This window comes from Zootoca vivipara, chromosome 9 (genome assembly GCF_965207765.1).
Source record: "Zootoca vivipara chromosome 9, rZooViv2.hap1.1, whole genome shotgun sequence".
In the NCBI taxonomy this organism is placed as follows: Eukaryota; Metazoa; Chordata; class Lepidosauria; order Squamata; family Lacertidae; genus Zootoca; species Zootoca vivipara.
In genome coordinates this window covers 59,021,319-59,039,144 of record NC_142592.1, presented here as the reverse complement: position 1 = coordinate 59,039,144, position 17,826 = coordinate 59,021,319, and positions in this window count along the sequence as shown.

Sequence of the window (17,826 nt, the reverse complement as noted above, 5' to 3'; positions counted from 1 at the left end):
AGAGAGAGAGAGAGAGAGAGAGAGAGAGAGAGAGAGAGAGAGAGAGAGAGAGAGAACTCTCTGAGGGTATAAAGAGACGGTAGCAATACATTTGAACAGACATTTAAGCAGAGAGCATTAAAATAGCATCACAGGTTCAGAGAGAAGTTTGAGAATAGCTGCAGCATTTTCAGGGGATGGGGAAGGAATTCTAGCCTGTGGCAAAATAATTTCTATATGCGATCCAGAATACTTGGGGGGAAGTGTCATTTAAAAAAAAAAGGGTCAGCGTTCTCATAAAGGTATATAATAGCAGGACATAGGTTGCAATCCTTTTCACACTTGCCTGGAAGTAATCAGGTAGGTCTGAACTCAGTGAGGATGAGCAGATATTCCGATTAGACATATTTGTAATGTGTAGAAATGGAATAATAAAATGATTTCTAGGCACAAGTCTCCCCATTTTCCAGGGAGATCCCAGATTTAGAGAAACCATCTTGGTTTCTGATTTGATCCCGGAATGTCCCACTTTTCCTTAGGGTGTCCTTAATTTCACTGGAGAAATTTTGGAGGTTGTAGAGCTATCCAACCCCCCAAGTCATCTGAAGGCAATCTTGGATAGGGAAGTTTTTTAATGTTTAATGTTTTGTTATGTTTTTATCTATGTTGGAAGCTGCCCAGAATGGCTGGAGCAACCCAGTAAGGTGTGTGGGGTATAAATAGTAAAAATTGTCATTATGGAATGGGACATCCCCTTTTCCAACAGAGAAATGTTGGAGGGTATGCAAGAGGTTTCTCTTTTGACCCACCACTTTCCCCGGGAAAACACACTGCTTACTACTGGTTCAGAACAAGCCCCAATCTGCGTAAAACCCAATTGACGCTTGTTCCAATTCAGCAGGAAACAATGGGGAAAGCAGCGAAGAAAAAGAAAAACTTCTCTGACCTGTACCTGGAAATCATGGACAAACGGAAGCGTGGATGAACAGATGGTCTAAGGACCCCCTTATATGTCTTTCATTGTGTATTAATGATTATTTCTGCTCACAATTCTATTGAGGTGGTTATATACAATCCTGTTTCCAGCTGTGAAAGTTTTGAAGCGGACGTACTGTTTCGATTTCCAGTTGGTCTATGCTTCATAGCATCCTGCTGAAATCATGCACTACCTTCACTGACAGGAGACAGTATGCCTCAAAAGCAGGTGCTGGGAACTGCAGGTGAGCAGAGCACTTTTGCTCTCATGTCCTGCTTGCAGATTTCCCATGAGTTGGCCACTGTGAGAACTGGATGCTGGACTAGGGACTAAGGTACGGTACATTACTTTAAATTTTAAAGAAATGTTATAAATGCATTCCAACATTGTGGCACCAGATGGCGCTGTTGAGCTGAAATAGTTCCCTATGAAATTTTCCATTGTGAGCTTTAAAATGGTTTTTTTTTCCCCAGAACATTTTCAGAGTGTTTTTTAAAGCTGTGTAAGGTAAAGTGAGAGCTGGACCATAAAGAAGACTGATTGCCGAAGAATTGATGCTTTTGAATTATGGTGCTGGAGGAGACTCTTGAGAGTCCCAGGGACTGCAAGAAGATCAAACCTATCCATTCTGAAGGAAATGAGCCCTGAGTGCTCACTGGAAGGACAGATCCTGAAGCTGAGGCTCCAATACTTTGGCCACCTCAAGAGAAGAGAAGACTCCCTGGAAAAGACCCTGATGCTGGGAAAGATTGAGGGCACCAGGAGAAGGGGACAACAGAGGACGAGATGGTTGGACAGTGTTCTCGAAGTTGACCAAGCTGCGGGAGGCAGTGGAAGACAGGAGTGCCTGGCGTGCTCTGGTCCATGGGGTCACGAAGAGTCGGACATGACTAAACGACTAAGCAACAACAAAAGGTAAAGGTAAAAGACACCTGGAAGGTTAAAGGGTGACTATGGGGTGCGGCACTCACCTTGCTTTCAGGCCAAGGGAGCTGGGTGTTTGTCCACAGACAGCTTTCCGGGTCATGTGGCCAGCATGACCAAACTGCTTCTGGCACACAGGGCTCTGTGACAAGTGCCAGAGCGCATGAAAATGCCCTTTACCTTCTTGCCACAGTGCTACCTATTTACTCGTGCTGGTATGTTTTTGAACTGCTAGGTTGGCAAAAGCTGGGACAGCAATGGGAGCTCAACCCGTTGCATGGATTCGAACTGCCAACCTTCGGATTGGCAAGCCCATGAGGCTCCGTGGTTTAGACCACAGCGCCAGCCACTCCCTGGGCCATCGGCAGGACTCTTAAATAACAAAATGTCCCGGTGCTTGTTGTCACGCTTTTGTTGCACCTTCAGATGGTGGCAACACTTCCAGTAACTCTTCCTCCTCCAGTTTAGTAACACTGGGGATGCCTCACAGAATAAACAATAAAGCAGATGATGGACAGATAGTTCAGTATAAATCCACCACGAATGCACTATTATTATGTCAAGACAGCCAAGGGGAAGGGGAAGGAGAGACCCTGTCTGGAGAGCCCCTAAACAGCTCATAAATTTTGTGCGAGCAAATCCCACTGAACGCTCAAGAAATAGGTCACCTGGAGAAGCCCAAACTAATTTGCACCTCAGCCTCTGGTTTCCGCAACTGAAACAACAAGGGTGTTGGCACCCTTATGCCAGCCCTGCCTGTGAAACCTATATACAACCCTGCACAAAGAACGTGGATTATTAAAGCACCCCATTAAGGCTGCTTCTGCAGTCCATCAGCTTTTTCCACTATAACAACTGCCGAAAGGCCTGATGTGCATTCCAGGTAACCTGGGCCCACATTTAATTTCCAGTAGCTCCTAAGCTGCTGTTTCCTAGGAGGAGAAAGCGAAGGGCAAGTCTATTCTGACGCAGTGCTGGCTGCTCCACAGATATCACGTGACTCACAAGACGGCTGTATCCACATGGCATTCATTTGCTCTAATGAGTCTGCCATATGGCCCAGACTGTAAAGGTAAGTGTAGCTGGGAATGAGCCATGCCAGTTCGTAATAGTATGGCCCTTTCAAACTGGTTGCACCTTGGAGCATGGAATAAAATCTGCAAAGCCCTTTCGTGGTGTGTTATCTTAGAAGTCACTGAAAAATCAGGAGCGACGAAAGAACATGGTGATCCCATCTCCCCAGTTTAAATACACACACACACACACACACACACACACACACACACACACACACACGTCCACTTACACAAACCAGTGGCTCTTAAGTGGGTAGCTCTCTTCCAAGATGCATTGGCGGAAATGTTTTCCAGTCAGTTCTTGGAACATGCCTGGATATTTTATCCGGCATCCTTACAAAAGGCGACTCTGAAAACCTTCCTAGAACAGAACACGTTCAGCTCCAAAGCAATGGCTTTTTCCACCCATTTGGTTACATCTTGGCAGCATAGAGTTGTTAGCATTCCCTTCACCGGTGAATCTACAACCAATTCAGAACCAGTCTAGCTTACACGGGGAAGCCAAGTGAGATTATTGGCCCATTGACCTCAGTATTGTCTATACTTTTTGGACACAGGGGCCACATTCATGGTTGGGCAGCCCACCGAGGGCCAGAAGCAGTAGATCTTCTGAATACTAGTCGCTGGAAATCGCAGGAGGGGAATGTGCTCTTTATCAGACCCTGTTTTATAATATAATAATAAATTTTTATTTATACCCCGCCCTCCCCAGTCAAAACCGGGCTCAGGGCGGCTCACACCAATAAAATTACAATAAAACATAAAAAGCAATTGATTAAAATACAGATTAAAATACAGTATTAAAATTTAAAATGCAGCCTGATTTTAAGTTGTCCATAAATCCAAGCCATGAGGGAGGAAAACACAGGGGTCAGACTAAGTCCAACCCAAAGGCCAGGTGGAACAGCTCTGTCCTGCAGGCCCTGCGGAAAGAAGACAAATCCCGCAGGGCCCTGGTCTACTGTGAAAGAGCGTTCCGCCAAGTTGGGGCCAAAACTGAAAAGGCCCTGAAAAGGCCTTTTCCAAGGACAGTCCCGGATTTACAGAAGCTGTCCCAGTTTCTGATTTGATCCTGTAATGTCCTGCTTTTCCGTGGGATGTCCCTATTTTTATCAGAGAAATGTTGAAGGGTATGGAGTTATGTGAGCCTGGAGCCAAGGAGATAAGTACAGTGGTACCTCCGGTTGTGGTTGGGATCCATTCCGGAGCTCCAGTCTGATCCTGAGGTTTCGGCAACCGGAGGGACTGCTTCTGCGCACGTGGCGAAACACTTCTGGGTTTGCTGCTTTCACAACCTGAAGTTTATGTTACTCGAGGGTAACATAAGCCGAGGTGCTCCTGCAACTCTACAACCTTTAGAAGACACCTGAAGGCAACCATGCAATGGGAAGCTTTTAAATGTTTCATGTTTTATTATGTTCTTGTATATGTTGGAAGGCACCCAGAGTGGCTGGGACAACCCAGTCAGATGGATGGAGTATTATTATTAGTAGTAGTAGTAGTAGTAGTAGTAGTAGTAGTAGTAGTAGTAGTATTTCCTTTCTTTCATCAGAGAAAAAGTTGGAGGATATGAGCTTATGTAGCTGGGGTCACACAGGGCCCCACACATTGTGTGCATCACTGCAGCACATCACAACTCATCACACATGCAGAAAGACAGTACTCTTTCTCATACACATATACATATGCTTAGCTACACACCCCATTCTCTCTCCCCTAAATGCAGGCACACCCCACTCTTCCCCATGCTGGGCTTTCCAGGGAGTTCACTGGGAAGAGGGATGAACTGTTAAACCATTCTGGGAATTGTAGCTCCGCGAGGGCATTAGGTGCTTCCTAACAACTCTCAGGGACCCAGGTGGCGCTGTGGGTTAAACCACTGAGCCTAGGGCTTTCTGATCAGTAGGTCAGCGGTTCGAATCCCTGTGACGGGGTGAGCTCCCGTTGCTCGGTCCCAGCTCCTGCCAACCTAGCAGTTCGAAAACACGTCAAAGTGCAAGTAGATAAATAGGAACCGCTACAGTGGGAAGGTAAACGGCGTTTCCGTGTGCTGCTCTGGTTTGCCAGAAGCGGCTTTGTCATGCTGGCCACATGACCTGGAAGCTATACGCCGGCTCCCTCGGCCAATAATGCGAGATGAGCGCGCAACCCCAGAGTCGGTCACGACTGGACCTAATGGTCAGGGGTCCCTTTACCTTTACCTTTAACAACTCTCAGCACCCTTAACAAACTACAGTTCCCAGGATTCTTTGGTGCAAGCCATGGCTGTTTAAAGCGGTGCGATATTGCTTTGCATGTTTACATCATGCCAATGGGGCCTATATCTGGTGTTTACTGACCATTTGTCCTGGTTTCTCTGCAAAGGAAGTTCCGTGACAATGAGCAGTCATCTGATCTGCTCGCGTTGGGTTTCTACATCTTCCCAGTCACTGATTCATCATTCGTTCATCGTGTCACTTGCCAAACTGCAAAAAGCCAGTTTTTCTCTCTCTCTTTTTTAAGATTAGTTGTGCTAAAGCGACAAGAGTGCTTTAATCCACTTCAATTTCCAGCAAGTGCTTTGAAACTCTCTTGCACAATAGTGGCAGTCTGGGGGCACATAGCTTTTCAGATCTGCTTAATGCTGTTGATCATTTTAGGTTGCTTGTCTTACTCACCCTTTTGTAACATTTCTTAGATGTGTTTATTGTTCATGTGTAAGTCCCATTGGAAGTTTGCTGGGGTTGGTTTTTTTTTTTAAGCAACAACAACCGAAGGGCAGGATATTAAGGGTTTTAAATAAATAAAGCTTAACCGATAAAGTTCAGTAGAAACTTTGAAACAGGGAATAAACAAAGAACGAATAAATAAACCAAACAATTTGCTACCAGCTAACCCCAGCTCAAATAACATGAAATGTATCTACAGCCAACACAATTTGTTTAGTCCAATTTGTTTCTCTCTGTTATTCTCTCAGCTGCAGATCACAAAGCCAGACTCTGGAAAGAGAATATGTTCCTGTTGTCCAGCAAGTTACTGTGGTGATTTTTCTGCCTTCTGCATAAAGTATTTCGAGTGTCCAGACACATAGAGCTTGGATATACAACCAGCACAAGTGAGTGGTAACACTCTGCCTGGCTAAAGAAGCATGCTTGAATGCAGAGGGGAGAGGCTCTCACTTGCACATAGAAAGCTAGCTTGTCAGGGGCAAGGCTAGTCTGAGCCCTTGTTCCTGCAGTGCTAGCTTTCTAGGTGCACAGTATTTTTTATCATTAGGGAACGTTCACACCTGCAACTTCTTACCTGCAGCCTTTGGTCATAAAACTTAAGACTGATTCTGTAAATTGGACTTCAGTTGTTCTGCACTACATGTCTACTCACATTCAAAGTGGATATGGCATGCTGTTATATACATCTTTCCCATATTTTTTTTCTCTAAAAATAAAACAGCCATGGGGAGAGGTTGCTTAACCCTTCAATTTTCCACCATTCCAGCCCCTCCCCAAGCCAGTTTTCTTCCCGCTGCTGTGGGCTCCTTTGAGAGGAAGAGAAGGATATCCATTTAATTAAAAAAGAAATGTACATCTAGTTGGGGCCATTGACTTTTCTGCTTCTCTACCCATCATTAACAGAACCCTCTGCCCTCTTCTCCCCCATGCCCATGGCCCTCCTTTCAAGCTCAATATTGCAATGACTTTGCAAGTGGTTGAAAAAACTTCAGGTTCATGCATTGCAGAAGCACTCAAAGACACAAAGATAGGTCGCTGCAGGTCAGTGTAGAGCCATCATCCACAAAAACTCTGCAGAAAATGCTGTGCATTGAGACAGGGGAAGGAACTGGGTCAACTGCTACTTAAAAATAGATTCAAAGGACGTCTCCTTCCCAAACGTCAATTTGTCATTGCAACAAAGAGTTAATGGGGGAAATAAATCCCCTCTCCCAAAGCTCAAAGGAAAAGGGTTTTTTGGGGGGGGTTGTAATAAGTGGTGACTTAAGGTCATCTTACTTTCTCTTCAAAGATGGCCCAAGGGGAAATTTGTCAGAGTGATTTCCACCCACTACTGCCAGCCACACTGCTATTAGTTCACTTACTAATCAATGCCATTCTACCTGCCAAACAAATGCTCTCATCGGGGCAGCTGTATGCAGTATGGATCTGATTTTTATCAAAGCTGATGAGCTTTGTGGAGTCTCCCATCAATGTGATGGACGAATTGGGGTCAGATAAATAGATGGAAGGAGGAGGAGGAGGAGGAGGAGGAGGAGGAGGAGAAGAAGAAGAAGAAGAAGAAGAAGAAGAAGAAGAAGAAGAAGAAGAAGAAGAAGAAGAAGAAGAAGAAGAAGAAGAAGAGCTTGTTCGACAGTGGAATTTGCTGCCATGGAGTGTGGTGGAGTCTCCTTCTTTGGAGGTCTTTAAGCAGAGGCTTGACAGCCATCTGTCAGGAATGCTTTGATGGTGTTTCCTGCTTGGCAGGGGGTTGGACTGGATGGCCCTTGTGGTCTCTTCCAACTCTATGATTTGAAGAAGAAGAAGAGGAAGAAGAAAGTGTTGGTCACAAACTTGGATGGCTTTAAAAGAGGGTGAGATAAAATCATGGAGGAGAAGGCTGTCAATGCTATGATGGCTATTCACTGCCTCCATGATCAGAGGAAAGAATGCTTCTGAATATCAGCAGCTAGAAACTGCAAGAGGGGAAAGTTCTCTTGTGCTCGGGTCCTGCTCGTGGGCTTGCCATACACGTGAGAACAGGACACTGGACTGGGTGGGTCATTTCATTGTCTTGAAACAGCAGACTCATCTCATGTTCTTCCATATACATATAAGTACTCATCAAGCAAATTCGGATGAACACAAGATGAACGCTCGTTGTTGTATATAAACCAGAATAAATGTTCAACAGAGGCTGGATATAATCTCACCATCGCATAAGATTTGTGCAAGCAAATTGGGCTGAATGCTTAATATAAAAAAGGTCAACTGGAGGAGCCCAGTAATTCTTAAAGAAAATCCAGGTGGGGAATGCTCCTGATTCTAGTATGCTAAAACTACCAAGAACACAGGAAGAAGCCAACTAAAACTACCCCCCACTGGGCCATTTGTTTGTCTCTTTGGTGCTTGAATGATGGTCAGGGGTGTTGAGGGCAACACTGGTCTCTATTCCTCTTTCTTTCTTTCTTTCTTTCTTTCTTTCTTTCTTTCTTTCTTTCTTTCCCTCCCTCCCTCCCTCCCTCCCTCCCTCCCTCCCTCCCTCCCTCCTCTGATGCCCTCTCTTGTCTCTGCCTCCTAAAGGCTTGCTTGGCTGTTTGTTGCAGCCGCTCTGGCTACAAGCTCCCCAGGCGAATGATGCCTCTGGGGCTGGCCAGGAGGTGCTTCCCAGGCCCCTGTGGGGCAGTGTGAGGAGGCACCTCTCTTTGGGGCATGGGGGGGCAGCAGTGGCTGCCCAGAGGACTCCCAAAGGGAGGGGAGAGGAGGCTGAGGGTGTTTGAAAAAGGGTGAGGGGCTGCCGGCTCTGCAGGCAAAGAGTGACATAACTGGGTTCCTGAGCCCCACGGGTGCTGCAGAAAGAATGTAGTTGGTCAAGTGAGCCGTGGACCCAAAAAGGTTGAAAACCTCCTGCTACCGGTATAAGTTATCATTCTGTAAATTGTGGGGCCTTAAAAGACAAACAAATTTATTATGGCCTAAGGTTTTGTGGGTGGGACGCGGGTGGCGCTGTGGGTTAAACCACAGAGCCTAGGGCTTGCCGATCAGAAGGTTGGCGGTTCGAATCACCACAATGGGGTGAGCTCCTGTTGCTCAGTCCCAGCTCCTGCCAACCTAGCAGTTCAAAAGCACAAAGTGCAAGTAGATAAATAGGTACCGCTACAGCAGGAAGGTAAATGGCATTTCCGTGCACTGCTCTGGTTCGCCAGAAGCGGCTTTGTCATGCTGGCCACATGACCTGGAAGCTGTACGCCGGCTCCCTCGGCAATAACGCAAGATGGGTGCCGCAATCCCAGAGTCGGTCACAACTGGACCTAATGGTCAGAGGTCCCTTTACCTTTAAGGTTTTGTGGACTGTGTTCCACTCCATCAGATGAACAATGAGTGTACTTGGTGCACACTTAGAATACCTAGCTGATCTATGGTCACCACTACAACTTTTGCAGCAATGTGTCAGAAGACAAAATTCAGCAGCTTCTTCCAATAGTTGTGCAAAGCAGCCTTCGTTCAGGACACTGAAATGGACTGCGTGCACTGAAAGGGTTTGGAAACACGAGAATGCCCTTGTAGCTTTTATGATGTTGATCAAGGACTTGAATTCTCTGCCTTTCCTCTTCTGCTTTCCAATACAGAATAGGCTGTGCTTATAATAGTTCTTGCCAATGGACCATTGGCTCCAATTCTGTTTTCACTCTTTCACACTTGGAAGCATTTGCTTCTATAACACATCTGTGTTTAGCCTACCAGCAGCTGTGGAACATACCCTGTAAGAGGAGATTTCGTTAACAATGAAGAAATCAAAACACAATTGCTAAGGGGGAGCAGGGAAGTGACTCAGGGTTGCAGTAGGAATTGGAGGAATAAAAGAAAGCATAGGAAGCTCCCTTACAGTGTGTCAGACCATAGGCCAATATTGTCCACACCAAATGGCAGAGGCTCTCCATGAGTCTTTCATTGCCCTGCCTGGGGATGCCAGGGAATGACCCAAGGAGCTTCATCATGACAAGCACACCCTCCCCTAAGGCAAGTAAACATGATCAAGAACATGAGGTCTCAATAGACCTATAAGAGCAGGGGTGCGCAGTGACCTCCCTGGGGCCCAAGCCTAGGCATTGTGTATGGAGGTCCTGGGCTGCCCAGACAACAAGACCCCAATGTGGTCCAAAGGAAAGCAGAGCACCAGCTTGGCTGCAGGAGCTGCTGGAAGGAGGCGTACAAAGAGCCAATCCAGACTTGTGTAGGATTTACTCCTTAGCCTTTTCTTCTCCCAAAGATGTCTTGCAAGGCAATGGAGGTTTAGGATAAGAGTTTTTGTTCTCCTAGATGGGCTACCTTCCCAGGTTGATGAGCCCCATCTGTCAAACACTTCCTTCTACAACACATGCAGAAACCGCCTTGGACCCACTATTGGTCTCATCCACTCAATCCACCGGAGCATGTCTTCCCAAGCAGAGAAGCCCTTGATGTGACTCACTGAGGGTTTGAAAAATAATAATAACAACAACAACAACAACAACAACAACAACAACAACAACAACAAATTATTTATACCCCGCCCATCTGGCTGGATCCCCCCCCGCCACTCTGGGCAGCTTCCAACACACATTAAAATACATTAAAATATCACAGATTAAAAACTACCTCAAACAGGGCTGCCTTTAGGTATTTTCTAAATGTCAGGTAGTGGTTTATCTCTCTGACCTCTGATGGGAGGGCGTTCCACAGGGCGGGTGCCACTACCGAGAAGGCCCTCTACCTGGTTCCCTATAGCTTTGCTTCTCACAGTGAGGGAACCGCCAGAAGGCCCTCGGTGCTGGATCTCAGTGTCCGGGCTGAACGATGGGGGTGGAGACGCTCCTTCAGGTATACAGCACTGAGGCCGTTTAGGGCTTTAAAGGTCAGCACCAACACTTTGAATTGTGCTCGGAAACGTACTGGGAGCCAATGTAGATCTCTCAGGACCAGTGATATGTGGTCCCGGCGGCCGCTCCCAGTCACCAGTCTGGCTGCCGCATTCTAGATTAATTGCAGTTTCCGCGTCACCTTCAAAGGTAGCTCCATGTAGAGCACATTGCAGTACTCCAAGCGGGATATAACCAGAGCATGCACTACTCTGGTGAGACAGTCTGCGGGCAGGTAGGGTCTCAGCCTGCGTACCAGATGGAGCTGGTAGACAGCTGCCCTGGACACAGAATTGACCTGCGCCTCCATGAACAGCTGTGAGTCCAAAATGACTGCGCACCTGGTCCCTCAGGGGCACACGTATCCAATTCAGGACCAGGGAGTCCCCCACACCCGCCCGCCCCCTGTCCCCCATAAACAGTACTTCTGTCTTGTCAGGATTCAACCTCAATCTGTTAGCCGCCATCCATCCTCCAACCGCCTCCAGGCACTCACACAGGACATTCACCGCCCTTACTGGTTCTGATTTAAAAGAGAGGTATGCTAGGTTACGGTTACTGCCGCATGCTGACAACTTCTAGGAGCCAGAGATGAGACCCTAGTGCAGGGTAGAGTCCAAAGGTGGACAAACTGCCGCAGGAGGAGCACACTGTGTCCCTCACCTGAGGTACTACCCCAATCCTAACCCTGTATACCCAATAATCTACTACTCCAATAATCCCTCACCCTTGGGCCATGCTGACTGGGGCAGTTGGGAGCCCAGCAACATCTCAATGAGGAGGGAGTTCCGCACTTTGAGGCCTGACACAAAGAGTGCCGGCTTGGAACTACCAAGAAGGCTCCCTCTGCTAATCTGAGATGGTCTGTAGGGAAGGAGGCAGCCTCTCAGATATTTGGGGCCTAAGTCATTTTGGGCTTTAAACACTAGCATGAGCACCTTGCATTGGGCCTCGAAATAAACTGGCAGCCAAGTTTTATTCCACACTTTCTGGTGAATTTCCCTGTCACTCTCCATTTTGCAAAAATAAAAGGGGGGGATTTGGGGGGATGATAGAATCATAGAGTTGGAAGGGACCCTGAGGATCATCTAGTCCAACCCCTTGCAATGCAGGAATGTGAAGCTGTCCCAAATGGGGATCGAACCTGCGACTTTGCTATTACAAGCACCATGCTCAGTCTAACCAACTGAGCTATCTGGAAGAGAGTTTGCAAGACCTCCCAATCAGCTCCGATGGTGTGACCTGAATTTGCCAGTATGTGGCTGGATCCCTCCTGAAAACAGTCTGGAAATGTCCTTTGCTATTGTCTGCACGCAGTTGGAGAGCTTTGCTAAAATAACAAAAGGTGGCCATCGGGATTTTTGGAACAGTCGGTCAAAGTCAGTCAAAAGCATTAGGGTGGATAAGGGAAGAGGGAAGTCTGAAACAGGGACCGCAAGAGAAAAGGGGGAAAAAAGACTTCAAAAGGGCTTCGGAATCCACACCTCTCTCTGAAGTCGGTGCTGGTTCAAAGTCTCATTAGACCCGTTTACAGGCTGAATGGAATTATTACCAGAAAATGAAAAAAAACACATCAAAAATGGTTACAACAAGAAGCAAAATGCACTTCCAGCTGTACGCGCCAATTATGCTTCATTCACTGTTTTTTTTAGGACTTCTTGGACTATATTTAGTGGCAAATCTTGTTCTCTGGAATCAGAGAGTGAGGGGAGAGGGCACAAGCAGCCCCGACTCTTTTCTAATGATTAACCACTTAATTTTGCTTAAAACACATCTAACCTGAAATAAATGGCTGTGGCTTTCACTGTCATGGGGTTGAGTAGCCGGGCAATGTATGCTTTACACTTCCATCGCCTTTCATCTGGAGATCTCAACCCATTTTGGAAAGATTACTTAGTGATACCTTATTACCTCCTGGGTGATATGTACTGAAGCGGGGAGATGCACAGATCTGCTTGTGAGCATGGGATTCTGACTCAAGCCCACTTAATTTATTATTATACTTATACCCCAACTTTTCCTTTAAGGAGCTCAAGGTGGGGTACATAGGGTTGTCTTCAACTAACGTTTACTCAGGGTAGACCCATTCAAATGGATGGCCATGACTAACTTAGGTCCATTAATTGCCACAGGTCTACTCTGAGCAAATTTGTTTTGGTCTTTTTGCCAAATAGTGGGGGGGGGGGTTTGCCAAATTTTAACAAACCAGCCACAAATTTGAACAAAATTAATACAATTTTTCCAAAAATTGATTTCCCACGCTCCGTTCTTGATGTGTCCAAAATTTCCTCTTGTTGCTGCATTATTTTCTTAGTTATTTCTAATTCACATTCCATTCCTTACAATTGACCTTATATTAGAATGGTTTTTGTTGTTTTTTAACTTATTATCCTTTTTTTATACTTTGGCCACCTCATGAGAAGAGAAGAATCCTTGGAAAAGACCCTGATGTTGGGAAAGATTGAGGGCACTAGGAGAAGGGGACGACAGAGGACGAGATGGTTGGACAGTGTTCTCGAAGCTACGAACATGAGTTTGACCAAACTGCGGGAGGCAGTGCAAGACAGGAGTGCCTGGCGTGCTATGGTCCATGGGGTCACGAAGAGTCGGACACGACTAAACGACTAAACAACAACAACAACAACAACAATCCTTTTTTTCAAAAATATTTTTATTGGATTTTACAGAACAAAAGATTATAGCAATACCAAATACATAACCATATATTGAGATTTCTCTGAATCTCTTGACTTCCACCCTCCCTTCCGTGGGTCCAATTATCAACATCTTCAACTGCATATTATTTCATAATCCATGTAATATAACTCTCCATATTATCCACAGTATTTGTTACATTATAAGTGTTATTAAAATCCTGGTTATCTGCTTACAATAGTCTCCTAAATAAATTGTCAATTTTCCCCATTCTTTCTTGAAGTTTTTGTCTTTTTGGTTCCTGAGCTTTCCAGTCAGTTTTGCCCTTTCGGCGGCGTCCATCACCTTAGTTTGTCATTCCTCTGATAGGGACTCTTACTTCTTTCCATCTCTGTTAACTTATTATCCTGAACCATCAACTATCTACTCTGAGAAAGTGTTAAATGGAGACAAAGCATGGCCTTCCATCTCTCCATGTTATCCTCACAACAACCCTGTGAGACAGGTAAGGTCGAGCAATAGAGACTGGCCCAAGTGAGCATCGTGGCCCAAAGGAATAAGATTGTTCAGTTTTTCTGCTTCCATCACTGTCCGCAAGTTGGAGGATGAACTTTTGAGGTAGAGAAACTCCTCTACTTAGAATCATAGAATCATAGAGTTGGAAGAGACCACAAGGGCCATCCAGTCCAACCCCCTGCCAAGCAGGAACACCATCAAAGCATTCTTGTCATATGCGTGTCAAGCCTCTGCTTGAAGACCTCCAAAGAAGGAGACTCCACCACACTCCTTGGTAGCAAATTCCACTGCCGAACAGCTCTTACTGTCAGGAAGTTTTTCCTAATGTTTAGGTGGAATCTTCTTTCTTGTAGTTTGAATCCATTGCTCCATGTCTGCTTCTCTGGAGCAGCAGAAAACAACCTTTCTCCCTCCTCTATATGACATCCTTTCATATATTTGAACATGGCTATCATATCACGCCTTAACCTTCTCTTCTCCAGGCTAAACATACCCAGTTCCCTAAGCCGTTCCTCATAAGGCATCGTTTCCAGGCCTTTGACCATTTTCGTTGCCCTCTTCTGGACACGTTCCAGCTTGTCAGTATCCTTCTTGAACTGTGGTGCCCAGAACTGGACACAGTACTCCAGGTGAGGTCTGACCAGAGCAGAATACAGTGGTACTACCGTATTACTTCCCTTGATCTAGATGTGGAAGTAGATGTGATCTACTTGTGGTTGCTCCCTGAAGGATTTCGAACCATGAACTCCCAGGGTCCTAAATCACTCAGGGCTAGTGATGGACGTGATGGAGGGGGGCAGTGATGGGCAGTGACCTTCCATGCAATTGTCAGCTCCAGCTGAGCTGAATACCCATGCTGCTAGAGACTAGCTGTGCTTTCTACACTGGTGTGACATGGCGGTTCATGTGCTGGGCTGAAAGCAGAGAGAACGTGAAATCAAATCCTGATCCTATAATCCCTACCACAGCCCTGTGAAGTAGGTTAGGCGGAGAGGCAGAGACTAGTCCGAGGTCACCCAGGGGGGACTCTTGTTGGAATAACACCACACAGGCTGCGCAAGAGGGTAGAAGAGAGAAGTGGTCCTCCTAAAAATATGATAGGAGCCCACCCATCAGGGGATCCCCTTCCCCAAACAGCTGGGGAGAGTGTCATCAAGTTGGCAAAACGTATTTATTCCACAGGACTAAGTTTCATGTTCATACCAGAAGCAAATGGCACTGCTGTGTATGGTGGGGGAGAGGCTATTGGGGGGGGAGCAGGCAGAGGGGGAGAGTTGTGCACCCCTCCCCTCTCCCGCTTAGGCACTTCCCCCAGCACAATGCTCTTCATGGCAAAGCTTTGCATGAAGTGAAGTAGCAGCCTGGGATTTAAAATATGAGGTAGAGGCAGACTACCATCATCACCCCTTTCTATTCTTTAGATCACCACCACCCCACACATTGCAATCCTTTATTCCGATTTGGAAATATTAATTATTATTATTATTATTATTATTATTATTATTATTATTATTTCATTCTGCAATTCAGATTTCCAGCCACACTGCCTGCCACTGTAGAGGAGGGCAGTTTAATAGATCTTGGAATGCCTCTCAGACTAACATTTTGTATCCCAGGGAATTTATAATACATCACGGTTTAAATAAACAGTCCTTTAGCTTTGTGTAATTATATGCAGCTGCACAAACCTGTTTGCTCAAAATTCAGGAAGTGACAAGCGCTGCTTTTTCAGACATTCCCGGATTCCTAAGTTGTTTATCCCAGAGTGTTGGCTGCTCCTAACTACGCTCAATTTATTTATTTATTCTCTCCAGCTCCCCCTGTCCACCCACACCCCAGCAATCACTGGGAAAGAGCCGTTTATTTAACCTAGTGTGATGCTTTTACCACACCTGGATCTTGTATTTGGTCTTTTTGTATAAAACTTCTGCACCGGTTAGTGGAATAAACTTGGAAGACAGGAGTCTATACGTATCTAACAAGCATTCTGTGCTACGGTGAGCCTCTCACCCTCCAGGTGTGATGGACCCCAACTTCATCAAAATGAACTAAAGCAGTGGTTCCCAACTGGTGGTACGCGGATCTTTGGGGGGGGGGGTGTGCTTAATCCACCCAGGTGGTCCGTGGCACCATTCACATATCAAAAAACTGCCATAGAGATATCAAAATCTTCAAAAGTAGGGGGTCCATGGATTGGCTTTTTAAAAAAACAACCTCAGGGGATCTGCAATCCTTAGCTAATTGGGAACCACTGGACTAAAGTGTTCTTGTTGCTCTAGCACACCCACAAAAATCCAACACAGTAAAAATTAAACTGGATTTTTTGTAAAGAAGGTAATGGGGAAATAAATGCATGTAAAAGTGTGAGGTGAAGCCTCTCCGCATATGAAATAGCTTTAAATGAAAATACCTTATGATTTATTACTTAGACCATATCATATTTACTGTATAAGACTACTTTTTAACCCAGGGGAAATCTTCTCGAAAGTCGGGGGTCGTCTTATACGCTGGGTCGTATTTCTTATACGGCGAGTATATCCCAAACTCTATATTTTAACTGGAAAAGTTGGGGGTCGTCTTATACACCCAGTCATCTTATACAGTGGAATATACGGTATTTCTGCACAGATTTATTTTTTAAAACTCACCCACAACAATGTCATAGATTTGTAGAGTTAGAAGGGGCCACGAGGTCATCTCAAACCCACAACCCTGACATTGAGTCTTATGCTGACCAACAATTATGTAATCGTTTGTTTTAGAGCCAATTTCCCCTCTAGCCTTTATTTTAAAAAGAAAAGAAAAAAAGTATGTAATACTTGAAATTCATAAATAATCTGACGTCCTAAATTGCAGCTTAGGTGGAATCTACCCACATATTTAAAAATGCTGTGAAAATACTTTTTTAAAAAAAAATGATGTGGAAAAAATACATGGAATGTGACATAGCTCACTGTCACCATCTAGTGTCACATTTGTATATTGCATTTTACAACACACTTAAAATGTTTTATTGGCAACTGTGTAGCTGAGTCCTGAGTTTGTGCATAGATTGGTCACTTGTGTATCTGGAAAACCTATAAGTCCCAGACTATATCTGCACCATACATTATTGCACAGTTAAAGTGCACGACTTCCTCCAATGAATCCTGGGAAATCTAGTTTCTTAAGGGTGCAGGAACTGTAGCTCCCTGAGGGGGTATACTACAATTCCCAGGATTATTATTTTTTGTAGGTGGGAGCCATGTTATTTAAATGTGCTTTAAATGCGTGTTGCAGATGTGGCCTAAGGCTGTGTATCATCCTGAATTTCTTTATAGTGCTTTTAAAAATGGGGGGGGGGAATGGAGCAGCTGGTAGGAGTCATGGACCAATGCATATATTTTGAATGTTAAAATGGCAGAGCCTAAAGGTTAGAAATTTAAATAACTAAATTGTGTATGGAATTTGGAGGTCGTTCACAAGATATTGCTCTTTAAAGGCCTACTTAACTTCAGAACAAGCACTCCACTCTGTCCTGGAAAAAGCACCTCATGACCTCTTCTTCATTAGCAAGTTAAACAGAAAAACCAACACAGGTGTGATATTAAACTCCCAATCCAAATACACAGAACTATGAGAAGGTTATATCTAAGGCTAATTAACCAGAGATTATATTTTGATTCATGTAAGTAAGTAAATAAATACAGTTCCTTCACCAACCTCTGTACCTATAAACATGCTAAACCCAACTCCACACAAACTCACAAACCCCTAAAAATTTATCTGCAGATAAATCCACATCTTAATAACTTCCAACAGGAAAATGGTGCCACATTGCTCTTCTTTAGCAAAATGGCATGCAGTGTTTTATTTACTCTGTAGCTTCTTAAGAATAACCTGGGCACCTTTAATTGCTTCGAATGTCAACCTGTCTTTATTGAACAAGCTGCAAATTCATCTGTCCCCACAGACTTGTAACAATTAGACTCACAAACTGCACTCAGCTATTGGGTTCATTTTGAAAGCTGTTTTTTTGGTCCAGAATGAAAGCTGCTCATAGACGACATCAGAGAAATCCATTTTTCCTAGGGACATTCTGGCTGTATCTAAAGGTAAACGGACCCCTGACCATT